Source organism: Panthera onca, chromosome A1, assembly GCF_046562875.1.
Source record: "Panthera onca isolate mPanOnc1 chromosome A1, mPanOnc1 haplotype 2, whole genome shotgun sequence".
NCBI classification, from domain to species: Eukaryota; Metazoa; Chordata; class Mammalia; order Carnivora; family Felidae; genus Panthera; species Panthera onca.
In genome coordinates, this window is record NC_138339.1 from 107251541 (window position 1) to 107267742 (window position 16202).

General features: G+C 36.6%; 1 protein-coding gene and 1 pseudogene across 1 annotated transcript in view; one reads left to right on the top strand and one right to left on the bottom strand.

Moving 5' to 3' along the window:
* Positions 1–16202, bottom strand: part of CWC27 (CWC27 spliceosome associated cyclophilin) — a 201397-nt gene that overhangs the window by 79293 nt on the left and 105902 nt on the right. The window lies entirely within an intron of this gene.
* On the top strand, positions 4111–5475 carry LOC132681328 (heterogeneous nuclear ribonucleoprotein A3 pseudogene; annotated as a pseudogene).

The window sequence follows — 16202 nt, forward strand, 5'->3', positions numbered from 1 at the left end:
TCTTAGCCTGAGAAGCTGGGGTTAGGGGGGGCATATAAGGAGATATACTATGACTTGTGTAGCGAATCAAAATATGAGATGGGCCAGTCAGATTCCGTTTTTGCAAATACGGTGAGACTGAACCAGTTGGTGATAGGCAAAGGGATATGCATGTTCAGAGTTGGGGTGGTCATTTGAGACCATGTGCAACACAGACTTCTAACGGAGATTAAAAATAGAAGACTGTGCACAGAAAGAAGAGTACAGGACAGACTTAGAAAAAGGAAGAAGAGAAACAAAGGGAAAAGCAGATTACACAGCTTTGGAAGGAGAACAGCCTTAGTTTCTGATCACATGCTGTATTGCTACTCACTGGTTGTTGCCTTTGAGTATTCATGAGACTCCACTGTGTTTATAAGAATCCCCCTTAAAGCAGCTTGAATAATTCTTGCATAATGAAACCAGTAAAGTACAAACTGGAACAATACATCATTGTAGTGAATTATCACAGTGAATTAACCCAGCAGGTAATTATTTTCAAGATAAAGAAGCTGAGATTCAGAGAGTTCAAGTAAATTTCCTGAGGGAAACAACCAGTATAAAACAAAGGTAAGATTAAAACCCAGGTCTTTGTGTTTTAACTTCACAAGTGTAGGGCTAACTGGCATTAGGAAACACCGGAGACAAGGAAAAACAAAAGGAATTAACTTCAGTATTTTAGGAAGAGGTAGTAAGAGACACACCTAGAGCAATGGATGAAGTAATGGAAATGATTTGTACCTATAAACAGAGGGATGTTTTATGGAGGTAGGGCTGAGGGGTAAGTAAAGAAGTAGAAACCAAAGGTGATACGAATCTTTTTATCTTGGCTTATTGGAAAAACAGAGGTGCCATTAACAGTACTAGTAGGGAAATTAGGTCCAGGGCTTATTTTTGTGGGGAAGAAAATACACTTAATTTTGGTCACTATTAGTTTTAAGTAAACACGTTTTAAAAGGGAATTGAAAATGTGGGCCTGGAGCTCAAAAAGAGGGATTCAGGAATTATTTTAAATAAGTGACTTCATTCAAGTCTTTATAAAACTCAGTAAATCATAATGTATTCAAGAAAAAAATTCAGTATTGTACAAGTACAAAACTTAAAAGATAAAGACTGTATTTAATCCTCAAAGAGATCACTTTAGATTTCTAATTTACTCTGGCAGTATTTATGGTGACAAATTTATTGGACCCAAATAACAAAATGAGGCAACAGAATCTGGTTATTTAATGCTATAGAGTCAGCAATGTGCATGTACACATACACACACACACACAAAAACACATATATATGCACATGCACACAGACACAGACATACTCAAGCATTTATATCTTTAAAGGATATAATGTTTTAAATTGTACAGCAAAAATATATAGATATAACATAAAAAATGACTTGTTTTTATGCCTTGCATTTCTCCATGGAACTTAAAATCCTTTAACAGACATTATCTCATTGTTTTAAGAACTGTTATGAAACAATCTGACATTTATATAACACCATTCATACTCAATAATCCCAAAGGACTTTACAAACCCTGGAAGAATGACTCTGCTCATGTTTACCATGCAACCACTGAGGGATGGAGGTGGGATGGGTGGGTAGAGAAGTGCACAGGACTGTGGTAGACATTCTGTGGAACATCGCAGTAACATGATACAACCGAAACCATAAAGAGACAAGCAGAAAAGATCCAAGGTAAGACACTGCATTACACGTGTTAAATTTGAGAGCAGTATTAATACCAAGTGGTCTCTCTTTCATTTTTGTATCTTATGAGAGTGATATATAGATATCTTCAAGGTAAAAAAAAAAAAAATGGAGTATCATCTGCTAAGTCAAGAACTCCATTTCTTTTTTCTTAACAGATTTTATTTACTTATTTATTTTTAAGTAATCTCTACACCCAACGTGGCACTTGACCTTACAACCCTGAGATCAAGAGTCATATGCTTCACCGACTGAGCCAGCCAGGCAGCCCCAAGAACTCCATTTTCTATAGGGCTTTTTTGTGTGGGTAGTGGTCTGTTTTCCAACTGTCAAGCACATCCAGGCCAGGATACTAAATTGTTAGTGATTTAAAATGTTTTGAGGGAGCAGTATTTTTTAAAAGAAGATTTCTCCTCCCCTCTTTCCTTTCCTTTTTGAACTGAGACTAGGATGCTAGAAAACAAACACTCAACTGGAAAAGCATAAAAATGGTTTTTTGTTTTGTTTTGTTTTGAATTTATCAGGCGTATTAGGATTCTCCAGAAGAAGAGGACCGACAGGATGCATATATATATATATATATATATATATATATATATATATATATATATATATATAGAAAGAGATTTATTGTAGGGAATTGGCTCACAAGATTATGAATTCTAAGAAGTCCTGGATCTGCAGTTGGTAAGCTAGAGATCCAATTTGAGTCTGAAGGTCTAAGAAACAGCAGAAGTGAGGGTTTAAATTTTAGTCTGAAAGCCAGAGGTTTGAAACCCAAGATGAGCTGATGTTTCAGTTTGATTCTGGAGGCAGGAAAAGACTGGCTCAAGGCAATCAGGCAGGAGGAGTTCTCTATTACCTTCTCAAGAAGGTCAGCCTTTTTATTCTATTTAAACCTTGAACTATTTGGATGAGAACCATCTATACTAGGGAGGGCAATCTACTTTACTCAGTCTACTGATTCAACTGTGAGTCTCATCCAGAAACACCTTCACAGACACACCCAAAATAATGTTTGACCAAATATCTGGGCACCCTGTGGCCCAGTAAAACTGACACAAAAAATTAACCATCAGTTCAAATTAAGGGCTTCTGTTCTTCCATGACAAAACTAACAGAATTCAGTTTTCTGAAGCATTTGAGGTCAATGTGATAAATCATTTAAAGAACTTATTGCCAGACACCCTACTTGGACAAGGAAATATGCCAACTAATGACTAAAGGTTATTGTAGTACCCCAGTGTTGTTTCCTTTAGTCACATTATACATCAAGGAGACTATAGAAGATGAATAGCACTTTGATTGGGCAAATGGGTGGAAGAAGAGGGAATTCAGGGAAAGAGCTGGACATCACAAAATACTGCAAAACCAACCTCTCAGCACCAAGCCATATGGTTGAGGGAATAGAGCCAGCTTTCTAGAGGAATGAGAACAATAAGCCTCAGAACTACACTGAGGCTTTGACTATAACTTTAGCCAGCTCATGGTAATATGGGGAGAACATCCTTATTAACTCTCCAAAAATACCCCTTGAGATCCTAGACCTGAAGATCATCTTTCAACACAGAGCTTTGGGTCAGTACAAAGTGATGCTGTTGCCACCAAAGTTACCATATATTTTAGATAATATACATTTTACATATTTAAACCTTACAATAAACAAATGAATATACCCAAGGAAACTGAGGCTAGGAGAGGCCAAGTACTGTAGATATGTTTTTGTTTGCCTCTAGTGTGTTTTTGGTCCCTTCTTCTAATAGATCCTGCCCCTGTTGACACAGTAACACATTATCAATCAGTCAGTGTCTGTCTCCTAGGAGCTGGGTGCTCTAGAAAGAACGTAGGGTGAGTTGTTTGATGATCGATCCTGGAAAGAGTCCAGGAGCTCCTGCATCCAAGGTCCCTGGTCTTCTCACTCATCTTGAAGCTTGGCCATTCAGCTATGTTCCATTTTGTGTGCTATCTCAATATCCCATCCTTTGGCTTAAATTTTAGTTGGTTGTGATCAAGACCCTTCAGAAATACACAGCTATGTTATATAGTTTATCCAAGAGCAGATAGGTATCAGTGGAAGAGATAAGACTCAAACCTAGATTTGTCTGACTTCAAAGGCTATATATACTTTTAACCATGACGCCTCACTGGTTTTCAAAAATTGGGATCCTCTAATGTTATCTGCCACCAAAAGGAATTATAGCAGTCTTCTGATTTTATATCTTGGCTTCTTTAGTAAATTTTTTGAAAAGAGTTAAGCTAACATGGAAAATCTTGTAAAATTACTCTATAAAATACAATTTCATTGCTGAAAGGGAAAATCTTTAGCAGGCATATCTGAGTTGGGTTGTTAGAATATTGTATAGAAGGGGCAACCAAAGGTATAAGAAAATGGTCCTTGATATTGAACTCGAGTTGGAAGAGGCGAGTCCGGTCTCAAAATGGAGGGCCATGATCCAAAGGAACCAGAGCAGTTGAGAAAACTGTTTATTGGTGGTTTGAGCTTTGAAACTACAGATGATAGTTTAAGAGAACATTTTGAAAAATGGGGCACACTTACAGATTGTGTGGTGATGAGAGACCCCCAAACAAAACGTTCCAGGGGTTTTGGTTTTGTGACTTACTCTTGTGTGGAGGAGGTGGATGCAGCAATGTGTGCTCAACCACACAAGGTTGATGGGCGTGTAGTGGAACCAAAGAGAGCTGTTTCTAGAGAGGATTCTGTAAAGCCTGGTGCCCATCTAACTGTGAAGAAAATTTTTGTTGGTGGTATTAAAGAAGATACAGAAGAATATAATTTGAGAGACTACTTTGAAAAGTATGGCAAGATTGAAACCATAGAAGTTATGGAGGACAGGCAGAGTGGAAAAAAGAGAGGATCTGCTTTTGTAACTTTTGATGATCATGATACAGTTGATAAAATTGTTGTTCAGAAATACCACACTATTAATGGGCATAATTGTGAAGTGAAAAAGGCCCTTTCTAAACAAGAAATGTAGTCTGCTGGATCGCAAAGAGGTCGTGGAGGTGGATCTGGCAACTTTATGGGTCCTGGAGGAAACTTTGGAGGTGGTGGTAACTTTGGCCGCGGTGGAAACTTTGGTGGAAGAGGAGGCTATGGTGGTGGAGGTGGTGGCAGCAGAGGTAGTTATGGAGGAGGTGATGGTGGATATAATGGATTTGGAGGTGATGGTGGCAACTATGGTGGTGGTCCTGGTTATAGTAGCAGAGGAGGCTATGGTGGAGGTGGACCAGGATATGGAAACCAAGGAGGTGGATATGGTGGCGGTGGTGGAGGATATGATGGTTACAATGAAGGAGGAAATTTTGGAGGTGGTAACTATGGTGGTGGTGGGAACTATAATGATTTTGGAAATTATAGTGGACAACAGCAATCAAATTATGGACCCATGAAGGGGGGCAGTTTTGGTGGAAGAAGCTCGGGCAGTCCCTATGGTAGTGGTTATGGATCTGGTGGTGGAAGTGGTGGATATGGTAGCAGAAGGTTCTAAAAATTTTCAGAAGAAAAGGGCTACAGTTCTTAGCAGGAGAGAGAGCGAGGAGTTGTCAGGAAAGCTGCAGGTTACTTTGAGACAGTCGTCCCAAATGCATTAGAGGAACTGTAAAAATCTGCCACAGAAGGAATGATGATCCATAGTCAGAAAAGTTACTGCAGCTTAAACAGGAAACCCTTCTTGTTCAGGACTGTCATAGCCACAGTTTGCAAAAAGTGCAGCTATTGATTAATACAATGTAGTGTCAATTAGATGTACATTCCTCAGGTCTTTTATCTGTTGTAGCTTTGTCTTTTTCTTTTTCTTTTCATTACATTAGGTATATTGCCCTGTAAATTGTGGTAGTGGTACCAGGAATAAAAAATTAAGGAATTTTTAACTTTTCAAAAAAAAAAAAAAAGAAAATGGTCCTTGAGCTGTGCGTTTTCTCAATCAGTGAGAAGAAGTGAGAATAAAACCTACAAGAACATTCCAGAAAAGCAGGCAAAAAGTAAAAAGTGCATAGACTTTCTGCTGGAGGTTGATAAAATGGAAAGACCCAAATGTTCAAAGTCTTCTAACTCCAAAATTGTGTGAAATGGACAAAACTAATCTCTCAGAGCCTCAGTTTTCTCATCTATAAAATGGGGACAGTAATGCCTATCTATGTAGAATCACTGTGTGAAGTTATATTATCTGTCTACCTATCTATCATCTGTTAAAGTCTATGCCCAACAAGGGGCTTGAACTTATTACTCTGAGATTGAGAGTTGCATGGTCTACCAACTGAGCCAGCCAGATGCCCCCTGAAGTTAAATAATATAAATAAATCTTGTAGTGTAGAGGCTGGCACATGTATTTTTGAAATGGTAGTTGCTATTATTGTTGTCGCAGTCATTAAACTGAGTCAGGTGATGATGGTTAGTAGGCTGACAGGAGAAGGCTGTTAAGAAGAGTTTGGAGGGGCGCCTGGGTGGCTCAGTCGGTTAAACGTCCGACTTCGGCTCCGGTCACGATCTTGCGGTCTGTGAGTTCGAGCCCCGCGTCGGGCTCTGGGCTGATGGCTCAGAACCTGGAGCCTGCTTCCGATTCTGTGTCTCCCTCTCTCTCTGCCCCTCCCCCGTTCATGCTGTGTCTCTCTCTGTCTCAAAAATAAATAAAACGTTAAAAAAAAAAATTAAAAAAAAAAAAAAAAGAAGAGTTTGGAAATAACACATAGTTGGAAACCAAAAGGATAAAAGTATCTAGTGGACAGGAGTTTTTAATTCTTTATTAGGACCTCTTGCCTTTGTGTGTGTGTGTGTTTTATAATGTTTATTTATTTTTGAGAGAGATAGAGACAGAATGCGAGTGGGTTAGGGGCAGAGAGAGAGACACACACAGAATCCAAAGCAGGCTCCAGGCTCCGAGCTGTCAGCACAGAGCCTGACGCGGGGCTCGAACTCACCGGCTGTGAGATCATGACCTGAGCTGAAATTGGACGCTCAACCTACTGAGCCACCCAGGCGCCCCGTGTGTGTGTTTTTAATATTGCATTTATTGTAAAATGTAATGCAAATACTAAAAAGTGCACAGATTTCAAATGTAGAGCTCAATGATGTATCACAAAGTAAACAGCCAAGTCAGGAAATCAAACCCTGCTGGCCCTGTAGAAGTACCCCTGCTGCCCATCCCAGCTACTGTCTAACCCTTCCTTCTGGGACAAAAGCAACCACCAAAATGTCCTTTGTGATAATCACATCCTTTCTTTTCTTTACCAAATACTACTTAAGTCTGCATGTTTTTTTTCATTTTATGTAAATGAATTAATATATATTTCTTTTGTGTGTAGTTATCGGTAATTAATTTTCATTGGTATATAGTGTTATATGAATATGTTTACATTTTTTAATCATTCCACTGTTGATGGGTATTTGTGCTGTGTTTGTTTGTTTTGGCTGTTAGAGATAATGCTACCATGAACATTCTTGTACATTGCATACATTTCTGATGACTAGGTACCAAAGAATGAGTAGAATCAGTGGGTCTCAGAGTATATGTATTTTTAACTTTAGCAAAAAACGCCTATGGTTTTCTAAAGTGGTTATATCAACTTATACTCTCAACACCAAAGGATCAGAGTCCCAATGTTCCACATTCTTAGTAACAATAGATATTGTCATTCTTCTGGAGAGTGCGTGTAATATTGGCTTCAATTTACATTTTCCTGAACATACATGAGGTTGAGCACATTTTTCTTAGGATTATTGGGCATTGGATATTTTCCTTTGTTAAGTGGCTATTGAAGTCTTTTGCTCATTTTTCTTTGAGTTATTTATCTTTCTCCTTGATTAATAACAGTTCCTTAGATCTTCTGGCTATCTTGTAAATATCTTTTCCCATTCCATGGCTTGCCTTTTCACTTACTTCAGGGTGTCTTTAATGAACAGAACATTTTTAATTTTAACATAGTAACATTTAGCAAACATTTGCTTTACAATTAGTTCTTTTTGTGTCCCAATCCTTAAATATCTACAGAAAGGTCATAAGGACATTCTCCTAAATTATATTCTAGAAGTTTTATTTTTTGCTTTTCCCATTTAGATTTATAGTCTATCTGGAATTGATTTTATGTATGGTGTAAGGGTTCAAGTATTTGTCTATCCTTAAATTAATAATCTAGTAGTTCAAGCACCATCACTAAAAAGACTCTCCTTTCCTCATTGCTTTGCAGGACCAACTTTCCAGGCTTCACATATCTGTCACTCATTGTACCAACCCTACACCATCTTAATTATGTAAATGTACATCAGATAACATATGCTTGTCACCATTTTGATCTCCCTTATGACTCTCTTAGCCACTTGGACTTCCCTATACATTTTAGAATCAGCTTATCAGGTTCTACAGAACCTGTTGGATTTTGATTAAAACTGCACTGAAACTATAGAACCGTCTGGAGAAAGTCAGTATCTTTACACTTCCTTTTTTTCTAAATGTTTTTACCTCTGATTCTTTATTATTATACCAGCTAAGTTTTCCAGTAAATCTTCATGACTATAATGATGTTGAATAAAAGAAATTATAATGTGCATTTTATCATCATACCATTCTGCATATTTGCTATAGGTTGTTTTAGGTACGCTTTTAACAGCAGTCCTATTTCTAGTGTGCTAGAACTTTTTGCTAAAATCATGAACACTTGTTGAATTTTATTAAATGCTCTTTCTCCTTCTATCAAAATGATAAAATGTTTTTCCCTTGATTCTATTAACGTGGTAAGTTACATCGGTTGATTTTTAATCTTAAGCCAAATTTACATGCCTGGAATATATCCAATTTTATAAGAATGTATTATGCATTGAAAATATTGCTTCACTTGATAAACTAGTATTTTGCTTAGAATTTACGGAGTTTGGCCTATAATTATCTTTTCTTGAAATGTCTTTACCAGGTTTTCTTATACAGTCTTCATAAATAGAACAGTAAAGCATTCTGTTTTTATTGTCTGGTAGAGTTTCTGTGAGATTGGTGTTATTTGTGAGTCTTAAACTATGGATTTGATTTCTCTAAGTTAGAAGTAACATTCTACTTCTAAGAATCCTACCTCTTCTTAGGTTAGTCTTAGTAAGGTGCAATATTTATTAGTAGCATAAGTTTGTTTGTATTGTCTTGAAAGCATTTTAGTGTTCATGGGATCTATAATTATGTTTTTTTTAAATTGTTATTGATTATTTACACCTTTTTTTCCCTATCCAAGTTAATGAAGAGTTTGGCAATGTGATTAATCTTTTAAAAGAATGTATTTGTCTCTGTCATTGCTATACTTACATGCATGTTTTCTACTGCACTAATTTCTGCTTTTATTTTTTATTATTTCTTTCTTCTTTCTTTGGGTTTAATTTGCTTTTCTCTTTTCTAATTTCTTAAGAGGGGTAGTCACTCAGTTTTATCTTTGACTTTTTGAACAAAGTAAGTATATTTATTTTAAAGAGTATTTCTGGTAATTTCAATTTCTAGAGTCCCTTCATAAATTATTTCTATTGGTTGTTTCTGCCATTTCCCCCATTCTTCACTGGCTGTTAGCCCTGACATTCTTCCTTCACTTCCTTATTAGTTTTCCAATGTGTTAAAAAAATTTTTTTTAAAGATTTTAAATATTTGTCTAGCTTTTCTAGTTGTTTTAGTTCAAATTACCTGCCCTACCTTTACCCAAATCAGAAGACTCCTAACACTGCTTCACTGCCTCAGGCACTCATGACTAAACCATATTTTGATTCATACTTCATACTATATACAAAAAGTAACTCAAAGTGGATCATATACATCAATGTAAAATCTTACACCATAAAATTTCTAGAAGAACACATAGGGTAAGATCTTTGTGACCTAGGGCTAGGCAAAGATTTTTTAGATACAACATCAAAAATTCAATCCAAAAATGAAAAAAGTGAACAAATTAGACCTCATCCAAATGGAAAAATTTTGTTTTTCAAAAGACACTGGTATGAGGACGAGAAAGAAGCGACTATTTGGAAGAAAATATTTGCAAAAGCATCTATCTGAAAAGACTTGTATCTAGTGTATGTAAAGAACTCAAAGTCCAATAGCAGAAAACACATAATAAAAATGGGCAAAAGATTTGAATAGATACTTCAGCAAAAATATATATACAGATGGCAAATAAGCACATGAAAAGATGCTCAACATCATTATTAATTAGTGCAAATTAAACCACAAGATAACACTACAAGCTATTAGAATGGCTAAAATTAAAGGGTGACTACACCAGTGTTAATGGGGATGGAGCGATAGGATATCTCATATACTATTTGTGGGAATGTAAAATGGGATGAGCTGTTTGGAGAACAGTATGGCAGTTTTCAAAAAGTTAAACATACACCTATCATATGACCTAGCCATTTCAGTTCTACATCTTTGTCGAAGAGAAAAGTATATGGCTATACAAAAACTTGAGGAGTATCTATATCATGGAATACTATTTAGTAATAAAAGGAATGTTACTGATAAACACAGCCACATGGATAAATCTCAGAATACTTATGCTGAGTGAAAGAAGCCAGACAAAAAAAGGGAACATACTGTACATGATTCTATTTAAATACAATTGTAGAAAATACAAACTGCTTTATAGTGATAGAAAGAACTTCAGTAATTGCCTGGGGATTGAAAATGGGATTACTCAGGGGCATGAGAACATGTTGGACCTTGAAGAATATGTTCACTGTCTTGATTGTGGTGAAGGTTTCACAGATGTATACAAATGCCAAAACACATCAAATTGTTCACTTTAAGTTAGTGTTCAATAAAGCTGTTAAAAAATATTTTGTGTGTGTGTTCTAATTACTGTTTGTGAAGTCTGTCTTTTGACTGGGTCCTTTCTGACATCTACCCAATTTAAAGTAGTCCTCTAGTCGCTGTATCAGATTGTCCTGTTACATATTATTTTCATAGCCCTTATTATCTGAAATTACTTTGTTCATTATATGTTCCTATGTGCTCTTCATTTGACCATAAATTCATGCTCAGAAAAATAGATAATCTTGAGTCTGCATTCTTATTTTCTTTTTCCCCTTATACATTATATATCATCCATTTAAACAAAAGTTACTTTCATTAATTCCTTCAGCAATTATTTGTTGAATGCCTCTATTTTGCCAGTCACTGTGGCAAGTACCAGGCATATGGAGATGAATCAGTTATGATTCCTGCTTTGCAGGGCAGTCTTCCAACTATTGCTCTACTTATTGCCCTTCATTTATTTTGCAGTGAAATCTTACTCATCTCTTAAAACCTGGCTCAGATACTTGGTCAAGCTTTTCCTGACCAAATGGACTACTGCCTTTTTGGTTCTTCCTAAGCCTTTGTTTATATTATGTAACAACACCTGCTAATTTCCTCCCTAAATTCATTTTCCCCTTTTACGTTTTAGTGGTAGAACCAAACCCCACCTTTCCCACCCTTGACACTAAGTTTTAGCTGGGCAGTCGGCCACTCAAACGTGGTTTAGCCTTTCTTACAGCTAGGTATGGGCATATGATTTCAGGATGCTACGATATGACTAAAACTGCTCTGTGCAACTTTTTTTTTTCTCTGTGCAACTTTTGAGTCATCTTCATCTTCAAGATGAAGCCACTTGTCTGGTACTTATTCCTTCCCCTTCCCTCCTGAAAGGCCAGATTCAATCATGTGAACAATGAAAACAGCCTAGGAGATGGCAGAAAAATAAGATGAAAGAAACCTGGGTCTTTCAATGTGCTGCCAACCATTAAGGGTTCACCCCTGGGCTGTTTTGCAGAAGAGAAATAATACCAAATATTATTTAGACACTGTATTTTTGCGTGTCTGTCTGCTTCTCTCTACTGCTCTCTTTTTAATAGCAACTTTTTGTGACTAATAAAACTAGCACTATTAATATTAACTTCCCTATGGCACTCCTTGTACATAACAAGTAGTTACTTTCTCTGGATTGGAAGGTCATCTGGGAAAGAACAAGTGACAAATGTCCAATACAACAAAATCAAATCAATTTTCTGGGTATCTACTATGTGTAAGGGACTAAAAAGTTATATTACTGGTTATTTTAATTTTTGTTCTCAAAAATTAAATCTAACCTCAGTCTAACAAGTGTTTTCTATTTTACTGATTTCTGTCTTTATTATTACCTTCTTTAAACTTCATTGGGTTAATTTTGCTTGTTTTTTTTTTTTTTTTTTTTTTTTTTAGCTTCTTTACATGGGAAATGTTTCCAGTAATTTTCTTGTATTGTAATAGCCACATCAGTATATTCAAATATCAGTAATTTTAAAATCAATTGTTATTGTTAACAACTGCATTTTGTTGAAGCAGGTAGTCAATTTGAAAACAATCCTTTGAAATTTTTCTAACTTTCTTTATGGCCCACCATGTGGCCACTTTCCATAAAAATTTCAAGAGTGCTAGAAAAAAGTGTATTCTGAAGCTACTGAGGGTAACGCTCTGTTTATGTGCATGATATCAAGCATGTTAATTATATAGCACAAAACTGTCTATATTTTATTAATTTATTACTTAAAAATTTATTATTTTTAAAAAAGATTTTAGTTAAAAAACATTTTTTTTGTTATGTTTATTTATTTGGTGGGGGGAGAGGGGCAAGAGAGAGCCGGAGACACAGAATCCAAAGCAGGCTCAAGGCTCTGAGCTGTCAGCACAGAGCCCGACAGGGGGCTCGAACTCACAAGCATGAGATCATAACCTGGGCAGAAGTCAGACACTCAACCAACTGAGCCACCCAGGCACCCCTAAAATATTTTAGTTTTTTAAGTAATCTCTACCCCCCATGTGGGCTTGAACTCATGACCACAAGATCAAGAGTCACATACTCCACTGACTGAGCTAGCCAGGCACCCCTCTATTTTTTTATACGCTTATTTACTGAGAAAAATGTGTTAAAATCTCCCACTATGAAGGACTTGTTTACTTCTTCTTATAAGTCTTTCAATTTGGTTCATACATTTTGAGTCTGTGTTACAAGGTCCATTTATATTTAGGACTGTTACATCTTCCTGGAAGAGTGAAGATGTTGTTATTAAGTAGAGATCCTCTTTAACCATAATAATACATTTTGCCCTAAAGATGAGATTGTCCAATATATTTAAGATATTTCTCATGTAAGCAGGATATGACTGAATTTGTGTTTTTTAATCCAGTTTGATAGTGTTGGTTTTTTAGGGGAAGAGTTGGACTTTCCAGTTATTTCAATATAATTACTGATATATCTATATTTTATTTCATCTATCTTATTTTGCACTGATGCTTTTAATATTCTGTTCAGTTTACATATCTTTTTCTTTTCTTTCTTGTTGCCTTTCAGGTTATATGCTTCCCTCTAATTCCATATTTTTCTCTACTATTTTGGAAGTTATGACCTTTTCCTGTCCTCTTAGTAGTTTTCCTAAATTATCAATGTGGATATTTAATGTGTTACAGTCTAAATTTAATTTGTATCTCTACTTTCTTCCAGAACAAGAATCCAGACAAGAATACTTTTCGAAACTCCTTTTACCTGTTTCCCAAGCTTATGTGCTATTTTTTTAATGTATTTTTTAAAATTATTTTTGAGAGAGAGAGAGAGAGACAGAGAGAGAGAGATACAGAGAGACAGAGCATGAGCGGGGGAGGGACAGAGAGAGAGGGAGACACAGAATCCGAAGCAGGCTCCAGGCTCTGAGCTGTCAGCAGAGGCCGATGCAGGGCTTGAACCCATGAGCCCTGAGATCATAACCTGAGCTGAAGTCACACGCTTAGCTGACTGAGCCAACGAGGTGCCCCACTGTTATGTATTTTAATTATTATCTTTATTTTTAACTCAATAAGGCATTATTATTTTACTCATTCAGTATTTCTTTTAGATATATATTTACTACTTTCTATGTTCCTTTCTGTTTGCAGTACAGATCTTCCATATAAGCTCGCCTATCTTTGGCCTGAAGTATGCCCTTTAGAGTTTCCTTTAGTGAAGGTATGCAGGTAGCTAAGTCTCTCAGTTTCTTTGAAGAAAATTCTCCTTCAATACACTACAGATAATATTCTGTGTTATGTCCGTGCTTGTTGCTGTTGAGAAATCAGCTCTTGCTTTTTTCAAGGTAATGTTTTTCTCTCTGGCTGCTTTTGAGGTCTTTTTGTGTTGACTACTCTGAATGTTATCATGGTGTGTGTAGATCTGGATTTATTCTTATTTATCCTCTTGTAGATTTCTTCATTTTACTTCCTTACCCTGTAAACGGATTTCTTTCATTAGTTACAGAAGATTTCAGCTATCAGCTCTTCCAAATATTGCCTCTACTTGTCCTTTGAATTCCTCCTAGAATTTGATTAGATTTATTAGATCTTTTTTTCTATTCTTCCAGGTTTCCTGTCTCTTTTTGGGCTGAAATCTATATAATTTTCCAATTTTACCTTTCTGTTTACTAATACTCTTTTTAGCTATGTCTACTTTGCTATTAAACCTATTGGATTTAAAATGTTTATTTTGAGAGACAGAAGAGAGAGAGAGAGAGTGCACACATGTGTGAATGAGTGGGAGAGGGGCAGAGAGAGAGAGAATCCCAAGCAGACTCCATGCTGTCAGTGCAGAGCCCAATGTGGGGCTCAATCTCATGAACCGTGAGATCAGGACCTAACCTGAAATCAAGTCGAATGCTTAAGCAACCGAGCCACCTAGATGCCCCAAAACCTAAATATCAACTATTATATACTTTTGATTTCTAGGAGATTTCCTAAGTTAGATTTATTTATTTATTTAAAAAAAATTTTTTTAATGTTTATTTTTGAGAGAGAGAGAGAGAGAGGGAGAGAGAGCATGAGTGGGGGAGAGGCAGAGACAAAGAGGGAGACACAGAATCCGAAGCAGGCTCCAGGCTCTGAGCTGTCAGAACACAGCCCGACACGGGGCTTGAACTCGGGAACTGGGAGATCATGACCTGAGCTGAGATCGGATGCTTAACTGACTGAGCCACCCAGGTACCCCCTCAGTTAGTTTTAAAATCTGCTTGTTCCAGGGTGCCTGGCTGGCTCAGCTGGAAAGTGTGCAACTCTTGATCTTGGGGTCATGAGTTCAAGCTCCACATGGGGTGGAAAGATTACTTAAATAAAGCTTAAAAAAATAAAATAAAATCTGCTTGTTCTATATAGTACTTTTAAACTTTTCTTGAAATGTATTATATATACTTATTATTTTTTAAAGATTTTAAGTAATCTCTACACCCAACAAGGGGCTCAAACTCACAACCCTGAAATCAAGAGCTGCATGTGCCACTGACTGAGCCAGCCAGGTGCCCCCTGTATGACATACACTTATTTAACATTTAGGGTCTAAATAAAAACTGAAGAGTTTGTGAGTCTGATTCTGTTGTCTCTTCTTTCTATTAGCTTTTTGTCAGGTACTTGTATTCTGAATCTGTGTGTTTTCGTTCAGAGCCACTCATTTTATTTTGAATTTTCTTTGAGCACAGTGAATGAAAGCAGGTTTCTCCTGAAAGGACTTATGTTTGTTTGTAACAGGCTTCTGAGAGTACTAAGGATCCAGGACTGTGTCCAGCTAAATTCTTGGCTGGGGGATTTTAACGCCACCCAGGCAGGGTGAATTGGGGCTCTAAACTGATGAGAAAGCTGCCATGTGTTTATGGTTCGTAGGAAATGCTCTTGTCCCCAAATGCTCAGCACCATGATTCAAGATAGGCAGTTTTCCTTGTAGTTCTTTCTTTGATGGGGATAAGATGCTTCTGCTTATTTTTATTTCTCCCTGCCACTAAGGATGAGAACCTTTGGGCTCCCAACTATATGGGATAGTTGAGAGACCTTGAGAAGATCTTAGGTTCTATACTGTCTCTTTGTAAGACCTCAAAAAACAATTCTCTAGTTCAGTCAGTTTAGCAAATATCTTTAGATCTTTGATCTAGATCTAGTGCTCCACTTATTCTCTTAATTCACATCTTTACTTATTCCCTGGTGTGGCTCGTTCTTTCTTTCTTTCTTTCTTTCTTTCTTTCTTTCTTTCTTTCTTCTCTCTCTTTCCTTCCTTTTTCTTTTTTCTTTTCTTTTCTTTCTTTCAGTTTGTTTATTTATGTATTTATTTTTTTGTTTGTTTATTTATTTGTTTATTGAGAGCAAAGGGAAAGAGAGAGAGGGAGAGAGAATCCTAACTAGGCTCTAAGCTGTCAGCACAGAGGCCGATGCAGGGCTGGATCTCACGAACCATGAGATCGTGGCCTGAGCCAAAATCAAGAGTCAGATGCTTAACTGACTGACCCACCACAGGTGCCCCCCTGGTTTGGATATTTCTCATTTTATTTGGCTAGTTTCTTGTTTGTTTGTTTTGCAAGTTCACAGGATAATATGAGAAAATGTTTTTATGCTATATACAACATTTTTAGTTGTTTTCAGTGGGAGGATCAGTTTGGACTCAGTCTGCCATGTTACCAGAAATTAACATTTTCTAT